This window comes from Euphorbia lathyris, chromosome 5, assembly GCF_963576675.1.
Source record: "Euphorbia lathyris chromosome 5, ddEupLath1.1, whole genome shotgun sequence".
NCBI classification, from domain to species: Eukaryota; Viridiplantae; Streptophyta; class Magnoliopsida; order Malpighiales; family Euphorbiaceae; genus Euphorbia; species Euphorbia lathyris.
Window position 1 is genome coordinate 9972502 of NC_088914.1, and position 14939 is coordinate 9987440.

At 30.8% G+C, this 14939-nt stretch overlaps 1 long non-coding RNA gene across 2 annotated transcripts; it reads left to right on the forward strand.

Moving 5' to 3' along the window:
- Positions 1-3673: 3673 nt before the first annotated feature.
- Positions 3674-8071, forward strand: LOC136230234 (uncharacterized). Of its 2 annotated transcripts, XR_010689320.1 has the most exons (4): positions 3676-3746; positions 3817-4053; positions 4329-4439; positions 7569-8071. It is a non-coding gene; the product is annotated as an uncharacterized lncRNA (long non-coding RNA). The 2 variants fall into 2 exon arrangements; XR_010689319.1 differs by having other exon boundaries at positions 3674-4053.
- The last annotated feature ends 6868 nt before the right edge of the window (positions 8072-14939 follow it).

Below are 14939 nucleotides of genomic sequence, written 5' to 3' on the forward strand. Positions count from 1 at the left end.
TTTGAGGGATAATTCAATTTGTTTTCTATCCTGCCCTGTACATGCAAGACCTATGTAGTAGTAATATGAATGTATATAATATCATGATTTGGGAAAGAATTGAATATTCCATGTTCAAGCAATGGTTGGATTTTCAATCTTAATAATTATTTGCAGCCATGTGAACAAAAAAAAAAAGGACATCCTCTATCAGTCTCAATAGAAGTCTTCTATTTTGTGAACTAGAGACTGCAATTTTTGCTTTTTAATATTGAAAGCTTTCAGGTAACTTGTTTATTGATACTATAGTTTTGAAGCTATCACAATATCTTGATGATGGAGCACTCCTTGTGAACCCATGGAATATTACTGAAGTTGTTGATTCAATCAGACAAGCATGGACCATGTCGCAGACATTTTTGTAAGGTAAATGCAGTACTGTTTTAAAATGATGCTTGTGGTTAACCATTTGGTTAGAAGAGATATATATATATAGACATAGCTTGAACTATACCTCAACTATATATTAGCTGAAAAAATTGCAGGTTGTAAAATTCTTATGCTCAAATGTTTTAAAATATGAGGATGGTTATAAAATAATAGGGGTAAGTCTCACAATCCTTAAGCACCAAAACTAAGGAAGAAAAAATTCTTCATAGAGTAAATTTTAGAAATGACATTATTTTGTCCACCTGGACATTATGGACTATTGTGTTGGATATTTTGGTGGTCCATTTTGTGATGAGTTATAAATATCAATTGCATTATTGTTTTGGTTAAATCATTCTACACGGTAGTTGTTTTTAATAGACACTTGGACCTTTCAAGATTTGATTACTTTAATGTCATCCATTGCACTTGACACTCGTTTAGATAGATGAGGTTTGTCTAGTTACTAGTTTAGTTTCCTTTTAGTATACTGTGATAATTATTTACTCTATTCACAGGAAAATATGTGTATAATTATGGTAAGCAATTTAGGACTATATCCTCATTTATAATAATTTAGGATAAGTTACAAATGTAACCCTATGGTTATTGAGGGTGCGAATTTAGCTATCACGTATAAAATAATGCAATTTTAAATACAACTTTTAGTAGATGGTGCAATTTCAAGTATCATTAACATAATAAAAAAGATTTGTTTATTTAATTAAGAGATAGAGTATCAAAATAGCCTCGATTTTTTAGAGAACTGTCAATTTATCTCCAGCATAAAAAAAATAACACAATTTTAGCCTCAACGATTGTGAAATGGTGCAATTATAGTTCTAGTTAACAGAACTTGGAGCTAAGCTAATACCATTTCAAAAAAGGTTAAGGAGTCAAGTTTTGTTATTCAAGGCTATAATTACACCATTTTACAAAAGTTAATGCTAGAATGATGCTATTTTATATGTTAGTGCTAAATTGACACTTATCCCGAAAACTTTAAGACTATTTTGGTACTTATCCCTTTCATTAATAGAAGATATATAATCTCAAGCTTGACCAGTTAGAGATTAGAGGATGGTTAGGACATGAAATTGTAAATCTTTTATTAATGAGAAACTCACTTTTTTTTTTGTTGAATTTCTTCATTTATCAATGATATTAATTTTGTTACATATTGTGTGGGACAGGACTTGTGGCAATGGAGAAATTGAACAAGCATCGACAAAGTCAAATCTTAAGAAAACAATAATAGTGGGAAAAAAGTCACTGCAGAAATGAGAAATCAATAGTTCCTGGTCATTCCTTGTGGGGCATATGCAGTAAGTCTAGGCAAGGAGGGTTCCATTTTGCAGAACTTAGTTCTAAATCCTGGCTCAACCTACGTACTCACAATTGGAGCAGCTAGGACATTTGTCTAAGATGAAGTGCTTGAAGTCATAGTTCCTGGTCATAAAAGTGAGCTCTTTCTTCAATCTTCAACCTATCTGAAGCACGGTGTATTCTCCTTTTTCTATGTGCATCTCAGATTAACAAGGACTTCAGCAGAATGAAATGGTTTAGGCTCAAGGGACATAGTTTGATTGATTGTAGAAATTGTTGTAGGATATATCAAAACTGATGTTATTTGGGAAGAACAAGCTCAATAAGCCCCTGTTCTAATTCTTTTTGTTGAATATTACCATTAGATAATAAATTATCATGTTCATAAACAACTAAAACTTGTGATTTTTCTTGTATGATTTATGTTTATATTTGAGTTTATGGGTTGCTATTGAAAAATGAATAGGAAAATTACTGATTTAAAATCAGTAATTTATTGGTCCTTTTATCACCACTATACGGGGATGACAGTCGTCCACAAGAAAAGGGACGAAATGTTCCCCTTAGGAATGGGGATGAAATGTTGTCCCTATGAATAAGGATGATAGTTGTCCCTAGGAATAGGGATGAAATGTCGTCCCTAAGAAGGGGGACGACCGTCGTCCTTAAGAAAGAGGACGACAATCGTCCTTAAGAACAGGGACGACAGTCGTCCCTCTAAATGGGGACGACATTATTTTTTTTGTCCCCTATAGAATTGGGTACGGAGGAAACAAGGACGAAAAATAGGGACGAAAAAATTGTCCCCGAATAAATAGAGGACAAATTTTTATGTTTTTTGGGACGATTTTTTTCGTCCTTGAAAGTGATTTTTTTTATAGTGATCATTGTTTGAGTTGTATTGGATGAGTTTAAGACCAAATATACAAAATTTCAGTAACAAATTTTGTGTTTAATCCACATATAAGTTTTTGCATGTACCATGTCGGTGACACTCACTCTTATGATAAGGACTTATTCTTTGCTTTAAAGTCGAAAATGATACATACTTGGAATCTACTATTCCCAAATTACTTATTACCACCCCCATTTGGACAATTTTACCATTTTCATAAAAAAACTGAAAATTTGGATATTGGAAAGAATCGGCCAAAATTTGGTCTAGGCGGATATTGGAGAGAATCAGCCAAAATTTGGCCTAGGCGAATGCAGCATCCGCCCCTGCCATGGACCGGGTGGATGCCTCATCCGTTTAGGCCAAATTTTAGCCGGTGCAAAATCGTAAAATTTTTAGTGACGAAAAATACTAAATTGTTCAATTAGTATAGAATAACGAACAAAATGTGTATGTTGTATAATGATATCTAAAATTGATTAAACTTATCAATATTATATGTAAAATTGTTATTGTCTGCCAATGTTAAGGGTAAAATTGCACAATTTTAGACATTAAAGATAACATTGCTCCTCGATGTAAGTATTAGGATATTTTTACACCATATCTTTTTTATAAATATATAAGGTAGCATTTATTTTTTTTTATTTTTTTTTGACTAAGGTCGCCCTTCCCACCTTTATTAGCTCCTAGCTGAATTGTTTAGAAGGACATTGGTTGTTTAAAATGTACTTGATCTGAAAAGAATCAATTGGAATTTGGTTATTCACCAAGTACGAAGATCCTAGCTAAGCATCCATGGCTGAATGGTTAAAGCGCCCAACTCATAATTGGCGAATTCGTAGGTTCAATTCCTACTCGAAGGGTACCTTCCACATACAAAATTGGTTTAGGACCAAATATCCGTCTTGGTACTTGAACTCTTGATTCGAAGTCAATTGTTCTCTCATTCTACACGAATCACTATCAAGTCCCTAAACTGTAACTACTAATTAATTTTTAGAATTAAAAACCATACATTATCCAAATTTTGGTGTGGTTTTTGGAATTTTCAGTTTTCTTCCATATCTTTTTTGTGCACCCTTGATTAAATGCTTGCTCCAATTTAATTTGAGAGGTAAATTTCAGTTAATTTCAATAAAATTTCGGATTCATGTAGCTTATAGATTCAATTTCAAATTGTGTAGTTTGATCTAAAGTGTATTAACTATGAAATAAGAGAGAAGAATCCTTTGGATTTTAGCAAATACCACCCTATAGAAAGATATTGATACTGCTAGAGGATCGGGTATTGATGCTTTTCTGAAAATCTCAACAACTGCCACAATTAATTCCGATATCTTGTATATTTAAGAAGAGGATCGAAAGAGAGATAAACATTGAGGTTCTTCTCTGCAGTCGTTGCAAGCTCTCCGAATTCAGAGGTTCTTTTTCTTTTTCTTTCTTAATTTAATATATTCAGAAAATTTTCTCATCTTTTTTTTCTGTGTACGATTAACTCATCCATCAACAAAGATCAGATCCATGCTTCTTTTACTGTGAAAAATTAAGAAATTTATTAGTTAAAGATTAGTCGGTAATTTGGATTCATGTTAGTTTCATTTTTTCCAGATCTACTCAGATCTACCTCAAAATCACTTTGTTTTTTGATTCGATTTCTTCATCTGTTTATAACATGCTTTCATCTGAATTCCTACAGTGACTACTAAAGGAATAGAGGAAGATGTTAAGAGATGAAGATCGGAATGCTTGCATTATGTGTTCTTAGCTATTCTATTCTGCCGGTGGAATTGGGAGTCTCGGAAAATTGGTACCTTTCATCTCTATTTCTTTAATTTTATCATTCTATTTGTTTGGTTCAAAAAAAAAAAAAAATCATTCTATTTGTTTTGCTCAAAGCAATCCTTCTGTTATTTGCGATGCAATTTACATGGCAGTCCCAGTATTATTTGGATTTACAATTAGGTATGGACATGGCTTATATTAATTTGAGGGTTATGGTGTAAAACTAATTTTAATATTTTGGGTCAGGAGGGGGTGGGCAAAAAAACCCGGTAACCGAACCGAAAACCGACAATCCGAACCGAAAAAAGCGGTTAACCGAATCGGTGGTTTTCTTAATGGTTAAAAAAATAGATAGGTAACGGTTTCGGTTTAGGTTTCGGGTTAGAGTGTTTAAAAACCGCGGTTAACGGTTAACCGAACCGTTTAATAAATATAAATTTTAAAAAAATATATAGGCCATTTGATGACAAAGGCAAGACAAATATAAATATAAATACATAGATTATAACATAGATTATACTACTTAATATATACATAGATTATAATATAGATTAATATAAATATATAACATAGATTATACTGCTTTATATTGTAATAAGTACTTTGACGAAATATTATTTACCATTCTTTATGTTTTAAATGTAAACTTGATGGATTGTTTTTTAGTTCGGTACTTATCGTTTGAATTTTTGAAATAATGTGTATTTTAATATTGTTTAAAAATTTAGGTTTGGGTAAAAATTATGGTTAATCATTGATTTTTGGTTAAGTAGTGAGAATTGGTTAAAAACCGTTAACCGAAAAACCTAACCGAAATTAATGGTTAACCGATTGATATGGACCGGTTTCGGTTTGGATGGTTAAAAAACCGTTGATAACGGTTCGGTTAATTTTTTTGCCTAATGGACCGGTTAACCGAACCGTGCCCACCCCTATCAGGAGCAATTTTACCCCTAACGTTGATAATTTGGGTCAATTTGAGAAATAATTCATCGAATTGTCTTTTCGGTCATAAATCTTGTCATCTACAATTCGCATGTTATTATTTTATTAGTAACAAATCACAAACATATATTGGGATGTGAAAAAAATAATAAAAAATATATATTATCTTTTGTACGAATAGATAAAAAAATTCAAAAAATTCACCAAATTTATAAATATTAATCTCCAATTCTGTTATTAAATTAAAAAAACATGAAATCATTTTTTAGAACGAATTGGTATGTATCTAGTGAAAAAAAAGAACAAAAATGTAACCCCCATCCCGAGTCAAATTAAAAACACACACAAACGCAATCAATTATCATAATTGCATACAAAGAGCAACATAATCAAATAAAGTCTCTTTGTTCATTATTGCCTATCAAAAATCAATATTCAAAAGGTTAAATAACCAATAACGCAATGTAATCGATCAATAAAAATTCACTTAATTTAAACAAAATAATCCAGTTCAACAATACATTAAATCCTGATAAATGTCCATAAAATTTCTAATGAGAATAAGACATTTGTGCTGGCCAGCCTGAATGTAAGGTAAACCTGAAAATCTAGCAAATAGGAGAACCTCTGAACCTAGCTTGAAAATTTCAATATGGCAAGGGGTGAGCTGCCTACTCAATAAACATAATTATCTATATTTATATACATAAAAATATATATACATATACGTACAAATAATTTCATGCATCTTACATTTAGTTAATCAAACAATTAAACAATCAACCCATCAAGAATAGCATATAAACATATCATCTTGTATATGACTCAATTTACTTCAAACAACAAATTATAATTTATTATCTCTACTCTTAAGGGCCCAAGTAGACCTAAGTGAAATATACTCAATAGTTTCATAGTTAACAACATTCCAACGTAGGTATACGCTATCGCCTCCAGTTTCAGGACACGTACCTTTCAACCTCATAATGATTATCTTAATAATACGGTACTGCTATCGCCCCCAGTGTCAGGAGAGCAAAATAACACTATACTCAAGTGTCTGTGATCACAGTATCAACAAATCTCCAGACCATTGAATATACCCACCCAAGCTAGCAATCTATGTTTTGATCTAACTCAAACATAAACCAACACAATTTCATAATATTATTAATCTTCTGAACTCATATGCATTCTTATTATATCATGGTATAATTTCAGCAGCTAACTAGAGAACATTTGAAACTCCAATCTCAAATCATCATATATATAAAATAAATGATAATCAAATACTCAACATTCATTCAACATACATTTAATTATCAACATCTCAATAGGTACTCACATAAAATTATGGTTTTTATTTTGTAAAAATACCTACTATAAAATTATGGATGTTACAAAAAATGTTTGTGTAGTATAATAGTATTTGAAATTGATCCAAATTATCAACGTTAGAGCAAAATTGCTCTTGGCTACAAACGTTAGGGGTAAAATTGTACAATTTTAGACGTTATGAGTAAAATTGCTCCTGACCCAAAACGTTAGGGGTATTTTTGCACTTTAACCCTTAATTCGTTCATCTTTGATTTCAGAAATAGATTACGTGTTTATTTAATTAATTGTTTTTGAATGTCAATCAAACCTTATTAAATATAGAAAGAAATGGAGAGGTTATGGATTAAACTATATGCATGCCCTGTAAAAAAAAAATAATTAAGGTGTTCCCCATTTGTAAACAAATTCTCCAGATTTAATACTTACAAACAAGTGTTTATGGTAAACAATCGATATCAAATAAGGATTTTTCATGTTTTCCTGACTTTTTTTTTGTAGAGAAAAGTATAAAAATAAATCTTGTGGTTACATCTGTTTTCGAACAACACAATGTGGTTTAAAAGTTTGCAAAATAGTACCATGTACTTCATTCCGTTAGCAAACATATACCAAATTGACTAAACATGTTAAAAGTCAAAAGGAAAATAGTTAATTTAGTCCTTATATTTATTTATTTTATAAATTAACCCCTTTATTATCTAATTATCACAAATAAACCCCAAAATAAAAATTGAAAATCAAATACACCATCTTTTCCATCTCTTTCATTTCTTATTTTTGTTCTTCTTTCTCTCTCTTCTCTTTGTTAATTTCTCTTTCTAAATCAAATCACACATTTCATTAATCTGATTATTTCCTTCCTTTGATTTAGGAAATACCATCAAACTTTGCTAGGAAATGTCTGAACAAGAATGGTGATGCCACTCTTAATATTTTGGATGGTAAAAGTTGGTCTATTATGTACTAATCTTCAACAAACTCTGGAAGTGGAAATTTAACATTTCTGCTTGGAAAATATTTGCAAAAGACAATGACTTGAAAGTAGGTGATGTTTGTACATTTGACCTTCTTCTTGAATACGTCGACGATACTATTTTCAGAGTTGCCATTTCTAGATATTCCAATCTTTGGACATTGCCTGGTCAGTAGCAAATTTAGTTTTTCATTCAGAAGTTGGTAATGGCTATATATTTCCATTAATTTCCTGCTTAGTTCAGGTAATAGTAAGCAATTAAAAATATATATATTATTTTCATGACTTGTAAATTTTAATGTTTTCGACTTGTAATCATCCATTTCCGGGTTCGGATTGTCACACATTAATTATTTTCATAATTTCAATTATTATTGTTTGGGTTTATGATTTTGGAGAGAGAATTTTCAGTTTTTAATCAAAATTATAAGAAGGGCAAAAAATTCTAAATCGGGACGGTGATAAGTAATTTGGGGGCGGTATTTAACAACCTACTCAGCCATTTGATCATCTTGGGAGAATGTGCAAATAGGATGATAATCAAAGTGTGATGAGCTGTTGTTTGTGTAGCATGGAAGTTGCAGTTAATAAATTTGGGCTTGGGGCAATCATATATATATTGAGTTGGGCATGTTATATATGTTCATAGCTTTTTTATCGACCATATTTATTTCATTCTTATCTTTGTGGCGATATTGTCTCTATTTACACTAGTTGAAAAATAGCCATTTGTAACGCATCGATAGTGACGGCCATCATAACATGCGCTGCTAATAGTCAGTAAATTTAGCACTTATGAGGCGTCAATGTATCGAGCGTCACAAGTGACTATCAGTTGTGACGTGCGCTTAAAAGATGCGTCACAAATGACAAAATAGTTAACTATATTTATAATGTGATGGGTCAATAGTGTCGCTCGTAATAATGAGCGTTGCTATTGACTCTTATATAATTATTGATCTTTATATAATTTTCTAATTTAAATTGATCAATAGCGATTACGTTGCTATCGACTCAAAAGACATCAAACATGCCAAAATCACTAAAGGAGACAATTTTTCTCCAATCCAAAACACATTTTTCACTTCCCAATATGTTTTTAACTTCTCAAAACAATTAATTTTCCATTAAATCCCCATTTATATCTATAATTAATATTTTTAGTCATTATATTTTATCTATAGTTCACTTAAAATTAGTAATTAATAGTATTTTAAGTAAATTATATCTATCTTATTTAATTAATTTAAATATTCCAATAAATTAAAATTGAATTTATAGAGAAATTAAAACCAAAATTAAGTAATTATATCTATATTAATTAATTAATTTAAATATTCAATAAAATTAAAATTGAATTGTGGAGAAATAAAAATTCAATAATCAATATTTTAACTAACTAAATCAATATTAATTAATACAACAACAAAACCTTAGTCCTGAAATGATTCAGGATCGGCTAACATGAACCATGATATGAAACCGTGGAATCAAGTCGTGTCAGAGACAGAAATTCTCTCCCTCCACTATGTCCTATCCACTACCATATTTTTCTCAATCCTTAATAAACTCGATTACCCTCCTCCAAGTTTTCTTAGGTCTATCCCTACCCCTCCCCACTACATCCCTTTGCCACTCTCCAGTCCTCTTACCGGGCACATCAAGTGCTATTCGTCTTATATGGTCAAACCACCTTAGTCGGTTTTCCCTCATTTTATTCTCAATAGATGTAACCCCTACTTTTGTCCTAATTATTTCATTACTCACCCTGTACTTTCTCGTATGACCACACGTCCATAATCAATATTAATTAATATTGTAGAAAAAATATTTTTAAATAGCAGGTCATTAGCGATGAGGGTGGTGAACCCGCGTCTCATTTGACACTTAAAGTCATTAGCGACGCATGTACAAAACACGCATCGCTAATAACCCTCGGGAATTAAAGAATTAAAATCATGTATTCTTATTTTGCGCCATCTATCTGTCTGCAAAACTGAAACCTTTCCCTCCATCTCTTCGATCCAATCTTTCTCCCTTGCCTGTTTCCATGGTTTTCCCCCCTCCGATCTGAACGTCTACCGTTTCATCTTACCTAAAAGCCTCCGATGGTCGCCAATGTACCTTTAGCCTCTTTTAACACTGACTTCATATATGCTTACGTTCTTCAATTGAGTTTCTCAAATTTTCTTTTGTGGACTTTCAATTTTCCATATGTAAGAAAAGTTGAAGTAAATTGGTGAAAAAAATGGAAGCTGTTGAGTTTAATTGGTTTGTGGTTGTCCATTGTATAATAATATGAGTATGGAATCAAAAGTTTTGTCATGAGATTTTTCCATTGAAGAAGAAGGCCAGATTTTATGAGATTTCTCCTCAATATAATTCTTATTCGGAGGACATCCAATAACTATGAAATGTCGTTTAAAACACAGTTGCAAATATAAAGACCTGGTTTTTTAATTTCCGGTTTTAGTGTCCATTTACACCAATGTTTGCACAGAGCTAAATAATTAACATGGAAAAATACAAAAATAAATTATGTGGGTTGAGTCATTTACAAACATAATAAACTACGTGGTTTAAAAGTTTGCAAACAGATACTTTGTGGTTTATTCCGTTAGCAAAGCAGTCCAAACTGACTAACGGTGTTTAAAACAAGTCAAAAATCAACTGGTAAAAAGTTAATTTTATCTTTATAGTAATTTATTTTATAAATGAATACCCTTATTATCTAATTATCACAAACAAAAATACAATATAATATCAAATTTACCATCTTTTTATTGCAGTGACTAGGGGTGCATATAAAAATCCGAAAAACCAAAAAACCAAACCAAAACCAAACCGAAAATAAGGTTAACCGAAACCGATGGACTAGTGTACGGTTTTTAATTTTAAAAATAATGGTTAATGGTTACGGTTACAGTTTTTTTATTCTAAAAACCGCGGTTAACCGAAACCGGCCGAATCTCAATTAAATATTAAAAGAATATAAAAATAAATTTATTTATATGGGTAAACAATTATTTAGTCCCTATAGTTTTTCATAAATTATTAATCAATCTACTATTTAATTATAAATACGTCTCTATTTTTTTTTTACTTTTAATGGTTTAATCCTTCTATCAAATATTAACATAGAATGAGATGAAAATATGTAAATAACTCTCAGTTAATTTGCTATTGTCTCTCTAATTTCAGTTTATGCGACTTTTTTTTTTCTTTTATGTTTCTGGATGTAGAAACAAGGATAAAATTTTATTACTTGTTTTTCAAAACTTTATATCCAGGAGTTTTATTAGGAGCATTTTGCCTTTTTTTATCCGTTTAATTGTTCTTTAACACATTTGTAGACGGAGATTTAATATAGAGACTAAACAATTTAATGGAATCAAAACTGAGGGATCATAATGCATGTACATCTCCCTCTCCGCAGTTAATCTATTCAACTCGCTATTGACACGCTGTCTCCCTCACAATAAAAATTAGAATTCTTTTATTATTTTTATTTTTATTTACTAATGGTTAGAAACCGAAATAAAAGGTTAACCGACCGAAATAATTGGTTAACCGATTAGTGGTTAACCGAATTTAATGCACTAGTGTATCGTTAGTGTTTTTAAAAAACCGATTAAATGGTTAATCGACCGAATTAACCTTAATGGACTGGTTAACCAACTATGTGCACCCCTAGCAGTGACAGTCATTGAAGTTTGGTCTTTCTTTTTTTTTTAACCCAATTGCTTGAAACCTTAGTGGGTGTGAATTAACCACAACGTACCCGTTTCTAAACTTTTAAACCAGATAGTTTATGTTTAAAAATGACCCAAACCACATGGTTATTTTTGTAGGTGAAAAAATACCTTTAACGTTGACATCTAGGAACAATTTTACCTCTAATATCCAAAACGGTGCAATTTTACTCATAACATTGACAGCCAAGAGCTATTTTACCCTTAAAGTTGGCAAATTGGATCAATTTTTGAAATAATTCATCAAACCGTTTTTTAGTCGCAAATTTTATCATCTACAATTTATATGTGCGTCATTTTATTCCTCATTAGTAACAGATCACAAACACGTGAATAGATGTGAAAAAAATAAATTAAAAATTATAATGTATTTTGTACAAATTGGACAAAAAAAAATTAAATAATTCGCCGAATTTAAAAATATTACTCTTCAATTATTATTATTATTTTTTTTTATGAAAGACTCTTCAATTATTATTAAATCACAAAAAAAATGTGAAAACTTTTTATAGAACTAACAAATATATAACTGGTGTGGAATAAGTAGCAAAACATATGTATTTTATAATGATATTTGAAATTGACCCAACTTACCAAAATTATGCGTAAAATTTGCTCTTGGCTGCAGAAATGAGGATTCAAAACTTTGTTAAGATGAACAGATTTAAAACATCATCATTTTCTTGAAATACACTTCAAAATGTTGAATATACAATAGACATAGATAGAAACGATATTGTGTTTCATGAATTTCCCTCTCAATTAGGGTTGGGCCTTAAGCCTTCTATTTATAATGATAGATACAAGAGTTGTGTTTAACTAGGATTAACAATACATAATATAGATAAACATAAATACTATTAAATAACTCTAAACAAGTCTAACAGTTATCCGTTAGTATCTGAAGATATGTAAAGAAATAATTAACAATAATTATCTCCAACATAAAAAGCCATAAAAATTTGAAAATAACTCAAAGTGACCTCAAATCAAAGCTAAAAAATCAGGAATACTGATATTAATTTAGGAAAGCAATAAAATGTCACTTTGTTTCTTAGAAACTACTTGGAGCAATTTATTGATTTTAATCCGCTAGATCATTTCCGACTCCGATTTTGAGACCCGTAATGAGGTAAAAAAGATTTGGGTTATTAATTATTAATAAATCGAAACCCAAAACTAATAGATAGAAATATGAATTTAACCTACTTTCTCTCTCTAGAAAAAAGTTCTCTAAAAATTCTAAAAATATTTGTATTAGTTAAGGCCGAGTTTTTTCTAATTTTTTTATATCCCAAAACCTGAATTTGAGAAATCCTCCCTAAAATCCAAAAATGTAATGTATTTGAAAATTAGAGCCAATCGGTTCAAATAAGCCGGTCGATCTAATTTGAGCCGTTCGGCTCTAATTCCTACAAAAACTTTTTTCAATATTTTTTGAATTTTTTCCTAACATATCTATTTTGTGTCGAGATGTGGCTCTAATTGACAAAAATTCGTACCATTCGATTCTAATTGAGGCGCTTTGGCTCTAATCGAAGATTCACAGTCTAATTAGAGTCGAAAGCACGAATTATAGCCGAGGAGACAAACAGAAAAATCTGAAATAAATTGCAAATGCTTTGTAGCCGTTTTAGTCTCTTTGTAGATCCTGTAAGAATTTATTTCTTACTGTTGTTTTCTTGTTGTACTTGTTGTGTTTTAACCTAATGAAGTTATAAACATTTTAATCAAAAAAAAAAAAAGTGGAATATCATTTTCTATTTTCAAAATTAAAACTAAAAATTTCTGAGGTCATCTATGTCTCGGTCTGCAAAGGGAAACACAATATATCAGAGTTTCTCGGAAAAATCAGAAAAATACATCATGATAATTTTTCAAAATAAAATACGTAAGATATAAATGTGACCTCTTGAAGGATGTCGAAAAGCATAATTTGTAGGGTAACTCGGATGTTAGCTTGTTTAATCATGCATAAGGTGTAATTTATTCTTATAATGAAATAGGAGGAAAATCCGTACTCCCACATGTATCATACTTGTCTTAATTTTTGGCTCAATAGATCATTTGCCTTTGTTAGAAATCTTAGATTTCATCATAATATTAGATAAACACTAATTCCCCAGATGTTCGAATAAGATGATTTTCACAAACACTTAATAACAGTTAGAAGAGCATACCTTGATCCATGACGATTACAATCGAGTTCTTCTGGAATCACGAGAATTGTGTTTCTCTCACTTAACCCTTTAGACTTTACAGATTTTCTAGATGGAGAGAAAATGACTTTTAGATAGGTTAGAGAGAGGACCAATCTGATTATGTTCTATAAATATACCTTCCATCAAGGTATCTCTTCATCATAAGGTACCTTTTCATTAATGAACCAATAGGATTCAATGTACCATTTGGTTAATCAAACATGATGATTGATCGTACCCTTACGTGAACTGAACAATAGGATTTATTGTTTTATTTTATCAAAGCATATAAGTATATAATATACTAGGACCATATTCTAGCTTGATGTAAATTATGGAAAATCCAACATTCTCCTACTTGGTCCGTGTGAAATTATATATATACAGTTTAATAACAAACATAAGGCGCGCATTAAAAATAAATCCATTACCATACTGGTCACAACATAAAGTCATTGTTAAGCAATAAGACTAATAAGGATCATAGCGGTTGTATGTCAGTTTATCGACATAGTCCCTTCCATGTATCACAATATAAATCTATACTCAAAATGAATTATAATAAGGTTTTCATGATGGTCCAACAATAATGTCTTTGTTAGAGACTATATCCTGTTTAATGCCCATAATGCATTCATGTATATATACTATTCATAAGAAACAGGATATAAAAATTTATATCAGAATCAATATGTAAATGAGCTCAGAGTGTCAAATACATTATATCATAAAATATAATTATAACATCATCATTAATGATATTTGATAATCCTCATTCTTTCAACATGTTTACTAAACACCTTAGGAGATAATCCTTTTGTCAACGGATCCGCAACCATAACATTTGTGCTAATGTGTTCTATTGACACTCTTTGTTTCTGAACTTCGTCTTTAACAACAAGGTATTTAATTTCCATATGTTTAGCACCTTGCGAATACTTGTCGTTTTTAGAAAAGAAGACTGCTGCAGAATTATCACAGTAAATTTTCAGCGGCTTGGCAATACTGTCGATAATTTCAAGTTCTGAAATAAAGTTCCGCAACCATAATCCTTGAATTGTGGCCTGAAAACATGCCACGAACTCAGCTTCCATAGTGGATGTAGCAATAATTGATTCTTTTGCACTCTTCCATGAAATTGCTCCTCCAGCTAATTGGAACAAATAACCGAATGTGCATTTTTTAGTATCTACACATCCTCCACAATCTGAATCTGAATATCCAATCACTTTAAGATGATCAGATCTTTTATAAGTGAGCATATGATCTTTTGTTCCTTGAAGATATCGCAACACTTTCTTTGCAGCTTTCCAATG